General features: G+C 42.8%; 1 pseudogene; it reads left to right on the top strand.

Moving 5' to 3' along the window:
• The window catches only part of LOC133005001 (deoxynucleoside triphosphate triphosphohydrolase SAMHD1-like), a 92,027-nt pseudogene that overhangs the window by 35,294 nt on the left and 41,484 nt on the right, over window positions 1–15,249 (top strand).

Genomic DNA, 15,249 nt, shown 5'->3' with positions numbered 1-15,249 from the left:
CGATGTTACCGTCCATATCCTCTGAAGCTAGTGTTAGCTCGGTGTTTTGGCTGCGTCCACCATGACACTCTTGCCGTTCGTCCATGCTGGCCCCTTCATTCACTGTTTTACCAGTTTTATCCACTTTTCCGTGTAGCTTTCCCTTGCTCTTCTTGTGTTTTTCCCCTTCCATCATTATTGAGAACAAAGTTTAAGAGTCATTTGTATTTAAATTGGGGGATAAACTCCGACCGACCGGGAGGTGTTTGTTTAAGCAACCACGCGCTCCAGTGTCACCGCCGGAAGTCGCCACTTGTACTTTTTAAGGGTTTTCAGGATCTTAAATTTAGTTTTTACGGGTACAATCAAAGTTGTAGATATCTTGAACTACATTTTTGAATTATTGATTTCCACAAATTTCCACTCTAATAAGTGAGAAAAGAGTTTTGACTTATTGATCACATTGAATATTGATCACAGATATGATTGTGGTGCGGTAAGACAGCTTTGCCACAGTGGAGAGCATGAAGACAGCTCGGTAAGGCGCAGTCTAGAGTTCCGTGGATTCAGTTACATCACATGTTATTGTGTTGTTAATGAGGTTGTGAAAACAATCAAAATCGCGTGTGATCACTCTGCTTTTATTCTTCATACAAAGTTCCACTCGTCACATTACAGACAGTGTGTATAGAATAAATGATTGTTAGTTGGTGGTTATGGAGTTAGATATAAGAGCATGGTCATAGAGCTCATAAAGAAACAATTTAGACCTGCCCTTCAGGATTATAAAGCACAAAGCAAGGGAGTGTGAAAGCAACAGAGTCAGTGAATGATCCTTAGCACATCATCATTATGACTGTGTCCACATTATGAATGTAGAAAAACTTGACTGACCTCACTGATCAGTCAGAAGTATTTCGAGTCATTGTGTCCAATTGTTGTTTTAGGAGGGCAGGGCAGGAGCTGACCACAAGTCTGTGAGTATAAATGGAGGGTGATTCATTTTATCTCAAACTTTCAGCTGATGGACAGACGCAGACTCTGGTTTCATTCAGTCGCAGGGTTTCGGGAACGAGGTTTCAGTGGACTTTCATTTTGAAATCCTGGACGGTAAGTGCTATTGGTGTTTCGGTCACCTTGACGCAGCCTGTCAAATAACAAAACCAAAGTCTTCTGTGCGCGATCAGCTGTGTCAGGCAGCGTGGGGTCAACATCACCGGCTGTAAAACTGCAGCTTCCCGTTCCTGTATCAACCTGAACGAGCTTCTTCTGCATGGAGGACCAGAAACCACCGTCGGAGGAGGAGGAGGACTACACGGGATGGAGTGTGGAGGAATCGTGTCGGTACCTGCGGGGAGAGGGTCTGCTGGAGTGGGAGAAAGTGTTCAGAGGTCGGTGCTGGTGTCGGTGATGTGTGTTTGCATGTTGTTGAGCCGCTTGTTTATCACATGTGACTTGAATCCGACAGCTCATCATGTGTCTGCTTCATCTTCCAGAGCAAAAACTAACTGGTGTGGGGCTGAAGTTACTCGATGATGTGGGGATTGGAGTAAAGTAAGTGTGTGTTGCATTTAAAAATAAGTGGGATACATATTCGAGTTTCCTTGGGTCACTCGGGTGTTTCACTCACAACCTCCTCATCCTCGCCTCATCCTCTCCTCCTCCTCTTCTGTTTGACCCTGCCCCGTTTCCTCGGTGACCCTCTGCGGATCCTGCACAGTACCAGGAAGATGTGGAATCCTTTCTCGGGCCATAGGAGTGTCAAACAAAACAATTAGTTCAAGGAGATACAAGGTCACATAAGCCATTTTCCCTTTGCCTTTCACATCTGAACCACCCAGTGGGAGAGTGTCTGCTCAGACACGTTCACACCAACAACCAATCCTTAGGAGCCAGGTGCAGAAACTCTGGAAGCTTTCTCTCTGACATTTGCGTTCACACGTACGCCTCCTCCAGAGTTCAGTGAATGTCGGAAAGCCGCTAATGACAACAGACACATCTGTGTAGTTGGAACCGGCTGAAAACATCATCATTTGATCTTTGTGATCACAAATGGCGACGTGTTTATTTGCATATGGATCAGGTAATGAGATTTGCTCACAGGTGCTCACTGGAGAAGGAATTCCAGACGTATTTTAATACCAGATGTGAACAGATGAACTGAATCATGTCTGGACAGGGCCTACGAGTTTGTGAGGTGTTTATCTGTCATTTTGCTGGAAAGATCAGAGACACATCCTCTCACCATAAAGGGGTAAAACCTTGAATAGGTGATGTCATGTTTAAAACAGCTGCAGATGAAACCTGTACAAATTGTTGTTTTCTTTACCCTTTTATATTTAAATACTTTATATTTACATCTGAAGTGGGTCCTCTCTACGGAGGCCGCCATGTTTTTTACATAAGTCCAAACTGGTCAAACTCAATAATTTTTAGGTTTTTATGACAACTGAGGGCTGCTACAAGTTCTCTGTCATGTCTGGAAGGGGAGGGTGAACTGAGGGGTATTCAGCTGCAGCATGCAACCTCACCACTAGATGTCACTAAATTCTACACACTGAAACTTTAACACGTAAAGTTTGATATTTGTTGTAGCAGATGGGATGACGTTAGAGCAATAAACAACATCGGGAAGAAAGGGAGCTTTTCTATTAGCGGTTAAAATAACTGTAAAAACGAAGTTCTTACTCAAAGCAGTCAGTGTCACCTGGCCTCTCAGCAGGACAGCTTAGGTCTAAGGTAGTGGTTGCAATGGTCGTAATGATAAGCGTCACTGATAAGAGACATTAAGAGCTTATAAACACACAGTCATTATTTAAGTGATGACCACAGACATGCGCAAACGTGACCGATAAGCATTCGTGTTTGCAGGAGTCATATTTTAAGATAAGCTCCTTCTGTTTGCTTTCATTTTACAAGTTGTGACTGTGTAAGTTTCCATAAATTACTATTACTATATAATATTAATAAATGATTCTGTGTGTGTTTCAGCACGAGCAGGCCTCTTTGAAAATGTTTGATTACCTGGTTGAGGACAACAACTTGAAGCCGGTGATGGAGCAGCACGGCCTGGTGCTGCCTGAGGACCTGGTGTTCATCAAGGAGCAGATTGCTGGACCATTGGACACTAATGGAGCTGAAGCTGAGGGGGTAACTTCTAGTTCTGCCTATATGAGATCAGTTGATACTTGTATTAGTATTATAGTCTTACTGTTCTACTGCAGGAACTTAACCAAAGGAACCAAGAACCTTTTGAGGAACTCTGGAACTAAAACTTTATTTGACTAGAGGAACTGTGGATTAAATTTAGTTCCAGTAAAATGGATCCAGGCGGCAGCTGAAGAGTAGGCTCAGATTTATAGCCTTGAATCTGTGCCTCTGCTGCTACTGAGCACTATTTCATTCAAAGTTTTTTTCATTTTTAACATTTCAACAGTCGAAATTACAACAAATTTGCGACTCCACTTCTTTGATCCACCTGCGAAAAACTTTGCAAGTTTAAAGTCGATGTACTGAACTGTGAGATGTGTAAATTACCATCATACGGACAGAAGCACAGACAGAGATTCCTCACATTATAATAAGATGAGGGTCCGACATTGCACTCTCTCTCTGTCAGCTTCCCAACTGCACATTTTTCAGTGTCTTCAGTTGTAATTCATTCTATGGGTCTGATTTGCCCTAAATTTCAGTTCCAATGGGATGGAGGCATGAGCAGAAATGTGCAGAATAAACTTTCACTTCCTACAAGATACAAAAACCAGTGACTAATGTGCAACTTAATGTTCCTCACACTCGGTTAACAGTAATAATTTGACCTGACCTGCATATGGACTAATCCATGCACCCATTAACAGTGCAAACTACAGATTATTAGTGTGTATGCAGCAGATGCTAATAATGCCACATTAGTTCTATGCATTGTGTTATGACTTTCCTCTGGAAACCAGAGTTAATATTATTTTTAATCCTTAAAGATACTTGCCTAATATATCAGAATCTCATGTCTCTGTTTTCTGACTTAGCGGCGTTACAGAGGCCGCCCAGAGGCCAAGTCCTTTCTCTATGAGATTGTGGCCAACAAAAGAAATGGCATTGATGTGGATAAGTGGGACTACTTTGCGAGGTGAGTATTATTGACTTGTTAGTTTGTTTTAATAAGGGTTTCCAAAATCCTTGTGAGGATTATGGCCCATCTGTTCACATGTTTCTCCTCTTAGGGACTGCTACCACCTGGGCATCAAGAACAACTTTGATTATCAGCGCTGCCTTATGTTCGCCAGGGTGTGTGAGGTGGACGGGCAGAAGCAAATCTGTACCAAAAACAAAGTAACAACTCTCTTACGTTTTCCTTCTGATCAGCTTTTTAAAAAACGTCTAAGTTAAACGTTTAAACTGTGACTAAACACAAGTGATTCTTTAAACAGGAGGTGGGCAATCTGTATGACATGTTCCACACGAGGAACTGTCTCCACACAAGAGCCTACCAGCACAGTGTTTGCAACATCATAGAGATCATGTGAGTAGCTCATTGCTTGGACGTAGCTTGTTTGCTCTGCCCTGTAGTCGTTCTGAAAGGTGATAATGCGTCTGGTGTCTCTTTAGGATCACTGAGGCCTTTGTAAAAGCAGATACACACATCCAGATTAAAGGCTCAAAAGGGAAGAAGTTCACTCTCTCCACGGCCATAGACGACATGGAGGCCTACACCAAACTGACAGGTCCGTGGATACCTCTGTGTGCCATCTCTTAAACACATTGTGTCTGTTATCACTGCATCTCATGGTAATTATTCTCTGTCCCACTGTTTGCTGGTTGGAAACCATTCTTTTGTGCATCTGTTGTGGGCCCTAATCAGGCTGGAAGTTAAATAGCCAGAGCCCGACCGATTTATCAGTTTGCCGATAATCTGCCAATATGAGCCTTTAACAGACATATGAGTATCCTTGTTTATGTTTGCCGATATGAAAACCTTTATTTTACAGAAGGAATTATACTGAAAACCATTGGTTCTTGAAAATGGTGGCGATATGTAGTTTTCCATAGCAAATGGTTATTGTTATTAATATAATCCTTATTATTATTATTATTATTATTGATGTTTACAATGATCACTACATTTTGTTAATATATATTTACAATTAAGAAGAGATGACAGATTAAAATTTTAAAAAATTTGAACGTTGATTTCATAGAATAACCAGTGCAGAAAAAATAAATGTTTACATTTTAAATTTACTTAAAGTTCTATGTATTTCATTGTACTTGTTTTCTTTTTTATTTAAAGTCATAAAGTGTATGTTTAATCTGTAAAATATCAAGTCTCAACTAGGGCTACGTTGTAGCACTTGCGGGCCCGAGCACCTGCACGTTGAAGTCTGTTGCGGTCGGGGGAGAGAGCGGTCGATGACCAAGCGCACGTCTCCGCTTTGGATGCGTTTTCCTCTCTGCGGCAAGGATAAACGCTTCACTTCCTGTAGCCACCAGGGGGCGCTGTGATTTAAAGTCATGATTTCTGTGTAGATGTCATCAGGCTGGGACTCTAGTCTTACATGTCTAGTTTGGACTCAATTGGACAATAAAGGCGTCACTTCCTGTAGCCACCAGGGGGCGCTGTGATTTAAAGTCATGATTTCTGTGTAGATGTCATCAGGCCGGGACTCTAGTCTTACATGTCTAGTTTGGACTTAATTGGACAATAAACGCTGCACTTCCTGTAGACACCAGGGGGAGCTGTGATTTAAAGTTTTTATCTCCATCTTGTTGTGATGACACTCATCTGAATTTAAAGTTAAACTGATGAAAGCCCTGGGACAAGTACATCAAAGTAAAAATGTGGAATATGGTCAAAATGGCCACTGAATCCAAAATGGCGGGCTTCCTGTTTGGTCTAACATATCGATTCAAGAGACTTATTTGTTTGTTATGAAAAGACACATGCCATACTCAATTTTTGTACATGTCGGCCAATCGTAGTGCTGGGGCCGACCTTTAGGGGGCGCTAGTCAGTTTTTTTGCCACGCCCATTTCTTAAAACCATATGAATATCTTCAGGGGGGGGATGTTAACACACACATGTAGTTTGAGTGAGATGGAACCATGAACATGGAAGTTACAGCAATTTCGTGTTTCACGGCGAGCTGATGAACTTTGATGCCACGCCATTAATACTGTGTTTGACGAAAAGTCACAGTAATCTTATATCTTCATTATCAATGTCTTGAGACCCATTTGATACAGTTTGACATGGTTGAGGTCAGTGGATGAGGAGAAATACATCCAAGTGTAAGACATGCAAAAAAAAAGACATTTCCTGTTGCCACCAGGGGGCGCTGTGATTTTAAGAAATTATTTCAGTGTATATGTCTTCAGGCCGGGACTCTTGTCTTATGTGTGTAGTTTGGATTTGATTGGATCATGTATGTGCGAGATACAGAAGCTCGTGTTTTGATGGCGTTTAATCAAACTTTGACGCCACGCCAAGGTCACACGGTGAGACGAAAAGTTGATTTTTTAAGTCAACTTTTTTCTCCATCTTGTTGTGATGACACTCATCTAAATTTAAAGTTGATTTGATGAAAGCCCTGGGACAAGTACATTAAAGTAAAAATCGCCAAAATGGCCAAAATGGCCACTAAATCCAAAATGGCGGGCTTCCTGTTGCGTTTTTCATAATGCCCTTTGTGACTTTTTTTCATGATTAGTCACGATACACCTCTTGCCCGATTTTGGTGAAAATCGGTTATGTGGAAACCTAGGGGCTGGGTTCCAGGGGGCGCTGTTGAGCCATTTTGCCACGCCCATTTCCAAATACACCAGAATACGTAAATTTTCACCACTCTCTAATTTTCTGCAAAGTTTGGTAAGAAGTTCAGCATGTTAAAGCCCTCAAAAAGCCAATTCACTTTAGTCACAATAATAATAATAATAACTAGGGCTACGTTGTAGCACTTGCGGGCCCGAGCACCTGCACGTTGAAGCCTGTTGCCGTTGGGGGAGAGAGCGGTCAATGACCAAGCGCACGTCTCCACGTTGGATGCGTTTTCCTCTCTGTGGCAAGGATAAAAGCTTCACTTCCTGTAGACACCAGGGGGAGCTGTGATTTAAAGTCATGATTTCTGTGTAGATGTCATCAGGCTGGGACTCTAGTCTTACATGTCTAGTTTGGACTCAATTGGACAATAAATGCTTCACTTCCTGTAGCCACCAGGGGGCGCTGTGATTTAAAGTCATGATTTCTGTGTAGATGTCATCAGGCTGGGACTCTAGTCTTACATGTCTAGTTTGGACTCGATTGGACAATATATGTCCGAGATACAGAATCACGTGTTTTGATGGCGTTTAATCAAACTTCAACGCCACGGTCACACGGCCTCAAAACCATATGAATATCTTCAGGGGGGGGGGGCTGTTGATACACACATGTAGTTTGAGTGAGATAGAACCATGAACACTGAAGTAACAGCATTTCGTGTTTCACGGCGAGTTGATGAACTTTGACGCAACGCCACGGTCACACGGTGTGACGAAAAAACAATCCCTAAATCCTTTTTTATCTCCATCTTGTTGTGATGACACTCATCTAAATATAAAGTTAAACTGATGAAAGCCCTGGGACAAGTATGTCAAAGTAAAAATGTGGAATATGGTCAAAATGGCCACTGAATCCAAAATGGCGGGCTTCCTGTTTGGTCTAACATATCGATCCAAGAGACTTATTTGTTTGTTATGAAAAGACACATGCCATACTCAATTTTTGTACATGTCGGCCAATCGTACTGCCGGGGCCGACCTTTAGGGGGCGCTAGTCAGTTTTTTTGCCACATCCATTCTTTAAAACCATATGAATATCTTCAGGGGGGGGATGTTAACACACACATGTAGTTTGAGTGAGATGGAACCATGAACACGGAAGTTAGAGCAATTTCGTGTTTCACGGCGAGCTGATGAACTTTGATGCCACGCCATTAATACTGTGTTTGACGAAAAGTCACAGTAATCTTATATCTTCATTATCAATGTCTTGAGACCCATTTGATAGAGTTTGACATGGTTGAGGTCAGTGGATGAGGAGAATTACATCCAAGTGTAAGACATGCAAAAAAAAAGACATTTCCTGTTGCCACCAGGGGGCACTGTGATATTAAGTCATAATTTCAGTGCAGATGTCATCAGTCCGGGACCCTTGTCTTATGTGTATAGTTTGGAATCGATTGGTCCAAATATGTCTGAGATACAGAACCTCGTGTTTTGATGGCGTTTAATCAAACTTTGACGCCACGGTCACACGGTGTAACGAAAAGTTGATTTTTTTAAGTCAACTTTTTTCTCCATCTTGTTGTGATGACACTCATCTGAATTTGAAGTTGATTTGATGAAAGCCCTGGGACAAGTACATTAAAGTAAAAATGGCCAAAATGGCCAAAATGGCCACTAAATCCAAAATGGCGGGCATCCTGTTGCATTTTTCATAATGCCCCTTGTGACTTTTTTTCATGATTAGTCACGATACACATCTTGCCCGATTTTGGTGAAAAACGGTTATGTGGAAACCTAGGGGCTGGGTTCCAGGGGGCGCTGTTGAGCCATTTAGCCACGCCCATTTCAAATTACTCCAGAATACGTACATTTTCACCACTTACTAATTTACTGCAAAGTTTCATAACTTTTTGAGCACGTTAAAGCCCTAAAAAAGCCCATCCTTTTGCCGGAAAAATAATAATAATAATAATAATAATCATTACAATTTCAATAGGGCCTCTCACCATTCGGTGCTCGGGCCCTAACTAGGGCTACGTTGTAGCACTTGCGGGCCCGAGCACCTGCACGTTGAAGCCTGTTGCGCTCGGGGGAGAGAGCGGTCGATGACCAAGCGCACGTCTCCGCGTTGGATGCGTTTTCCTATCTGTGGCAAGGATAAAAGCTTCACTTCCTGTAGCCACCAGGGGGTGCTGTGATTTAAAGTCATGATTTCTGTGTAGATGTCATCAGGCTGGGACTCTAGTCTTACATGTCTAGTTTGGACTCAATTGGACAATAAATGCTTCACTTCCTGTAGCCACCAGGGGGCGCTGTGATTTAAAGTCATGATTTCTGTGTAGCTGTCATCAGGCTGGGACTCTAGTCTTACATGTCTAGTTTGGACTCAATTGGACAATAAAGGCGTCACTTCCTGTAGCCACCAGGGGGCGCTGTGATTTAAAGTCATGATTTCTGTGTAGATGTCATCAGGCCGGGACTCTAGTCTTACATGTCTAGTTTGGACTTGATTGGACAATATATGTCAGAGATACAGAACCTCGTGTTTTGATGGCGTTTAATCAAACTTCGACGCCACGGTCACACGGCCTTAAAACCATATGAATATCTTCAGGGGGGGGGGGGGGCTGATGATACACACCTGTAGTTTGAGTGAGATAGAACCTTGAACACTGAAGTAACTGCATTTTGTGTTTCACGGCGAGTTGATGAACTTTGACGCCACGCCACGGTTACACGGTTTGACGAAGGATAAATCCCTAAATCAGATTTTATCTCCATCTTGTTGTCATGACACTCATCTGAATTTAAAGTTAAACTGATGAAAGCCCTGGGACAAGTACATCAAAGTAAAAATGGTGAATATGGTCAAAATGGCCACTAAATTCAAAATGGCGGACTTCCTGTTTGATCTAACATATTGATCCAAGAGACTTATTTGTTTGTAATGAAAAGACACATGCCCTAATCATTTTTTGTACAAGTCGGCCAATCGTAGCGCCGGGGCTGCCCTTTAGGGGGCGCTAGTCAGTTTTTTTGCCACGCCCATTTCTTAAAACCATATGAATATCTTCAGGGGGGGGCTGTTGATACACACATGTAGTTTGAGTGAGATGGAACCATGAACACTGAAGTTACAGCAATTTCGTGTTTCGCGGCGAGTCGATGAACTTTGACGCCACGCCACGGTTACACGGTGCGACGAAGGACGAATCCCTAAATCATTTTTTATCTCCATCTTGTTGTGATGACACTCATCTGAATTTGAAGTTGATCTGATGAAAGCCCTGGGACAAGTATGTCAAAGTAAAAATGGTGAATATGGTCAAAATGGCCACCAAATCCAAAATGGCGGGCTTCCTGTTTGATCTAACATATCAATCCAAGAGACTTATTTATTTGATATGAAAAGACACATGTCCCCATAGATTTTTGTACATGTCGGCCAATCGTAGTGCCGGGGCTGCCCTTTAGGTGGTGCTAGTCATTTTTTTGGCCACGCCCATTTCTTAAAACCCTATTAATATCTTCAGGGGGGGCTGTTGATACACACATGTAGTTTGAGGGAGATGGAACAATGAACACGGAAGTTACAGCAATTTCCTGTTTCACGGCGAGTTGATGAACTTTGATGCCACGCCATTAATACTGTGTTTGACGAAAAGTCACAGTAATCTTATATCTTCATTATCAATGTCTTGAGACCCATTTGATAGAGTTTGACATGGTTGAGGTCAGTGGATGAGGAGAAATACATCCAAGTGTAAGACATGCAAAAAAAAATACATTTCCTGTAGCCACCAGGGGGCGCTGTGATTTTAAGAAATGATTTCAGTGTAGATGTCTTCAGGCCGGGACTCTTGTCTTATGTGTGTAGTTTGGATTTGATTGGATCATGTATGTGCGAGATACAGAAGCTCGTGTTTTGATGGCGTTTAATCAAACTTTGACGCCACGCCAAGGTCACACGGTGTGGCGAAAAGTTGATTTTTTCAGTCAACTTTTTTCTCCATCTTGTTGTGATGACACTCATCTAAATTTAAAGTTGATTTGATGAAAGCCCTGGGACAAGTACGTCAAAGCAAAAATGGCCAAAATGGCCAAAATGGCCACTAAATCCAAAATGGTGGGCTTCCTGTTGCGTTTTTCATAATGCCCTTTGTGACTTTTTTTCATGATTAGTCACGATACACCTCTTGCCCGATTTTGGTGAAAATCGGTTATGTGGAAACCTAGGGGCTGGGTTCCAGGGGGCGCTGTTGAGCCATTTTGCCACGCCCATTTCCAAATACACCAGAATACGTAAATTTTCACCACTCTCTAATTTTCTGCAAAGTTTGGTAAGAAGTTCAGCATGTTAAAGCCCTCAAAAAGCCAATTCACTTTAGTCACAATAATAATAATAATAATAATAATAATAAGAATAATCCTTACAATTTCAATAGGGCCTCTCACCATTCGGTGCTCGGGCCCTAATAACTAGGGCTACGTTGTAGCACTAACGGGCCCGAGCACACGCGCGTTCCAAGTCTGTCGCAGTCGGGGAAGAGACAGCATTCGATGAGCAAGCGCTCGTCTCCGCGTTGCATGGGTTTTTTTGCACTGCGGCAAGGATAAACGCTTCACTTCCTGTAGCCAGCAGGTGGCGCTGTGATTTTAAGTCGTGGTGTCTTTGTAGATGTCTTCAGGTCGCGACTCTTGTCTTACATGCCTAGTTTGGAGTTGATTGAACCAAATATGTCTGAGATACAGACGCTCGTGTTTCTATGGCGTGTAATCAAACTTTGATGCCTGGCCACGGTTACACGCTGTAACCTATAGTTGATGTTTTGATAAGTTTAGTACTTCATCTTCTTGTGAAGACACTCATCTAAATTTTAAGTTGATCTGATGAAAACTGTACGACAAGTATATTAAAGTAAATATGCAGAATATGGCCAAAATGGCCACCAAATCCAAAATGGCCGGCTTCCTGTTTACTCTAGCATATCTATCCAAGAGACTTATTTCTTTGTCATGAAAAGACACATGTCCCCGTCGATTTTCGTAGCTGTAGGCCAATCGTAGTGCCGGGGCTGCCCTTTAGGGGGCGCTAGTCAGTTATATTGCCACGCCCATTCCTTAAACCCATCTGACAGCTTTCAGGGGGGGGCTGTTGACACACACATGTAGTTTGAGGGAGATTGAACCTTGAACACCGAAGTTATAGCAATTTCGTGTGTCATGGCGAATTGATGAACTTTGATGCCACGCCATTAATATGGCGTTTGACGAAAAGTCAGAGTAATCTTATATCTTCATTATCAATGTCTTGAGACCCATTTGACATAGTTTCACATGGTTGTGCAAAGGGGATGAGGAGAAATACTTCCAAGTGTGAGACGTACCAAAAACAAGACATTTCCTGCTGCCACCAGGGGGCGCTGTGATTTTAAGTCACGATTTCTGTGTTGTTGTCTTCGGGTTGCGACTCTTGTCTTCTGTGTGTATTTTGGACTATATTAGACCAAATATGTCCGAGATACAGACGCCCGTGTTTTGATGGCGTTTAATCAAACTTTGACGCCACGCCACGGTCACACGCTCTCACGAAAAGTTGATTTTTTTGATAACTTTAGTAGTCCATATTGTTGTGATGACACTCGTCTAAATTTTAAGTTGATCCGATGAAAGCTCTACGACAAGTACATCAAAGTAAATACGTGGAATATCGCCAAAATGGCAACTAAATCCAAAATGGCGGACTTCCTGTTGCTGTTTTCATAACGCACTGAGAGACTTTTTTGTGCGTCTGGTCACAATACACAGCTTGGGCCTTTTTTTGGTGAGGATCGGTGAATGCTAAATGAGGGGCTTATCCGTAGGTGGCGCTATTGAGCTATTTTGCCACGCCTATTTCCAAATCCTACAGAATATGGCCATTTTCACACATTTCTAATTTACTGCAAAGTCTAGCAACTTTTTGAGCATGGGAAAGCCCTCAAAAAGCCAATTGAACTTGGCGGAGAATAATAATAATAACTAGGGCTACGTTGTAGCACTAACGGGCCCGAGCACACGCGCGTTCCAAGTCTGTTGCGGTCGGGGAAGAGAGAACGTTGGATGAGCAAGCGCTCGTCTCCGCGTTGCATGCGTTCGGCACTGCGGCAAGGATAAACGCTTCACTTCCTGTAGCCACCAGGGGGCGCTGTGATTTTAAGTCACGATTTCTGTGTAGATGTCTTCAGGTCGGGAATCTTGTCTTATGTGTCTAGTTTGGATTTGATCAGACCAAATATGTCTGAGATACAGAAACACATGTGTTGATGGCGTTTCATCAAACTTTGACGCCACGCCTTGGTCAGAGGCTCTGACGAAAAAATAAAATTTTGATAACTTTGAATCTCCATCTTGTTGTGATTAGACTCATATAAATTTTAAGTTGATCTGAGGAAAGCTCTACGAGAAGTATATCAAAGTAAATATGCAGAATATGGCCAAAATGGCCACCAAAACCAAGATGGCGGGCTTCCTGTTGCTTTTTTCATAATGCTCCTTGAAGCTTTTTTGTATGATTAGTCACGATACACCTTTCCCCCGATTTTGGTGAAGATCGGCCATGGGGAAACCTAGGGGCTGCGTTCCAGGTGGCGCTGTTGAGCCATTTTGCCACGCCCATTTCCAAATACTCCAGAATACGTACATTTTCACCACTGTCTAATTTACTGCAACGTTTGGCAACTTTTTGAGCATGTTAAAGCCCTCAAAAAGCCAATTCATTTGGAATGTAATAATAATAGGAATAATCCTTTCAATTTCAATAGGGCCTCCCACCGGAGGTGCTCGGGCCCTAACTAGGGCTACGTTGTAGCACTAACGGGCCCGAGCACACGCGCGTTCCAAGTCTGTTGCGGTCGGGGAAGAGAGAACGTTGGATGAGCAAGCGCTCGTCTCCGCGTTGCATGCGTTCGGCACTGCGGCAAGGTTGGGAATCTTGTCTTATGTGTCTAGTTTGGATTTGATCAGACCAAATATGTCTGAGATACAGAAACACATGTGTTGATGGCGTTTCATCAAACTTTGACGCCACGCCATGGTCAGAGGCTCTGACGAAAAAATAAAATTTTGATAACTTTGAATCTCCATCTTGTTGTGATTAGACTCATATAAATTTTAAGTTGATCTGAGGAAAGCTCTACGAGAAGTATATCAAAGTAAATATGCAGAATATGGCCAAAATGGCCACCAAATCCAAAATGGCCGGCTTCCTGTTTACTCTAGCATATCTATCCAAGAGACTTATTTCTTTGTCGTGAAAAGACACATGTCCCCGTCGATTTTCGTAGCTGTAGGCCAATCGTAGTGCCGGGGCTACCCTTTAGGGGGCACTAGTCAGTTATATTGGCACGCCCATTCCTTAAACCCGTCTGACAGCTTTCAGGGGGGGGCTGTTGACACACACATGTAGTTTGAGGGAGATTGAACCTTGAACACCGAAGTTATAGCAATTTCGTGTGTCATGGCGAATTGATGAACTTTGATGCCACGCCATTAATATGGCGTTTGACGAAAAGTCACAGTAATCTTATATCTTCATTATCAATGTCTTGAGACCCATTTGACATAGTTTCACATGGTTGTGCAAAGGGGATGAGGAGAGATACTTCCAAGTGTGAGACGTACCAAAAACAAGACATTTCCTGCTGCCACCAGGGGGCGCTGTGATTTTAAGTCACGATTTCTGTGTTGTTGTCTTCAGTTCGCGACTCTTGTCTTATGTGTGTAGTTTGGAGTTGATTAGACCAAATATGTCAGAGATACAGACGCCCGTGTTTTCATGGCGTTTAATCAAACTTTGACGCCATTCCACAGTCACACGCTCTGACGAAAAGTTGTTCTTTTGATAACTTTAGTACTCCATATTGTTGTGATGACACTCGTCTAAATTTTAAGTTGATCCGATGAAAGCCCTACGACAAGTACATCAAAGTAAATATGCTGAATATGGCCAAAATGGCCACCAAAACCAAGATGGCGGGCTTCCTGTTGCTTTTTTCATAATGCTCCTTGAGGCTTTTTTGTATGATTAGTCAAGATACACCTTTCCCCCGATTTTGGTGAAGATCGGCCATGGGGAAACCTAGGGGCTGCGTTCCAGGTGGCGCTGTTGAGCCATTTTGCCACGCCCATTTCCAAATACTCCAGAATACGTAAATTTTCACCACTGTGTAATTTACTGCAACGTTTGGCAACTTTTTGAGCATGTTAAAGCCCTCAAAAAGCCAATTCATTTGGAATGTAATAATAATAGGAATAATCCTTTCAATTTCAATAGGGCCTCCCACCGGAGGTGCTCGGGCCCTAACTAGGGCTACGTTGTAGCACTAACGGGCCCGAGCACACGCGCGTTTCAAGTCTGTTGCGGTCGGGGAAGAGACAGCGTTCAATGACCAAGCGGCTGTCTCCGCGTTGCATGGGTTTTTTGCACTGCGGCAAGGATAAACGCTTCACTTCCTGTAGCCAGCAGGTGGC

This window comes from Limanda limanda, chromosome 7, assembly GCF_963576545.1.
Source record: "Limanda limanda chromosome 7, fLimLim1.1, whole genome shotgun sequence".
NCBI lineage: Eukaryota > Metazoa > Chordata > Actinopteri > Pleuronectiformes > Pleuronectidae > Limanda > Limanda limanda.
The sequence above is the reverse complement of the archived record's forward strand: the minus strand, read 5'-3'. Positions and strand labels throughout refer to the sequence as shown.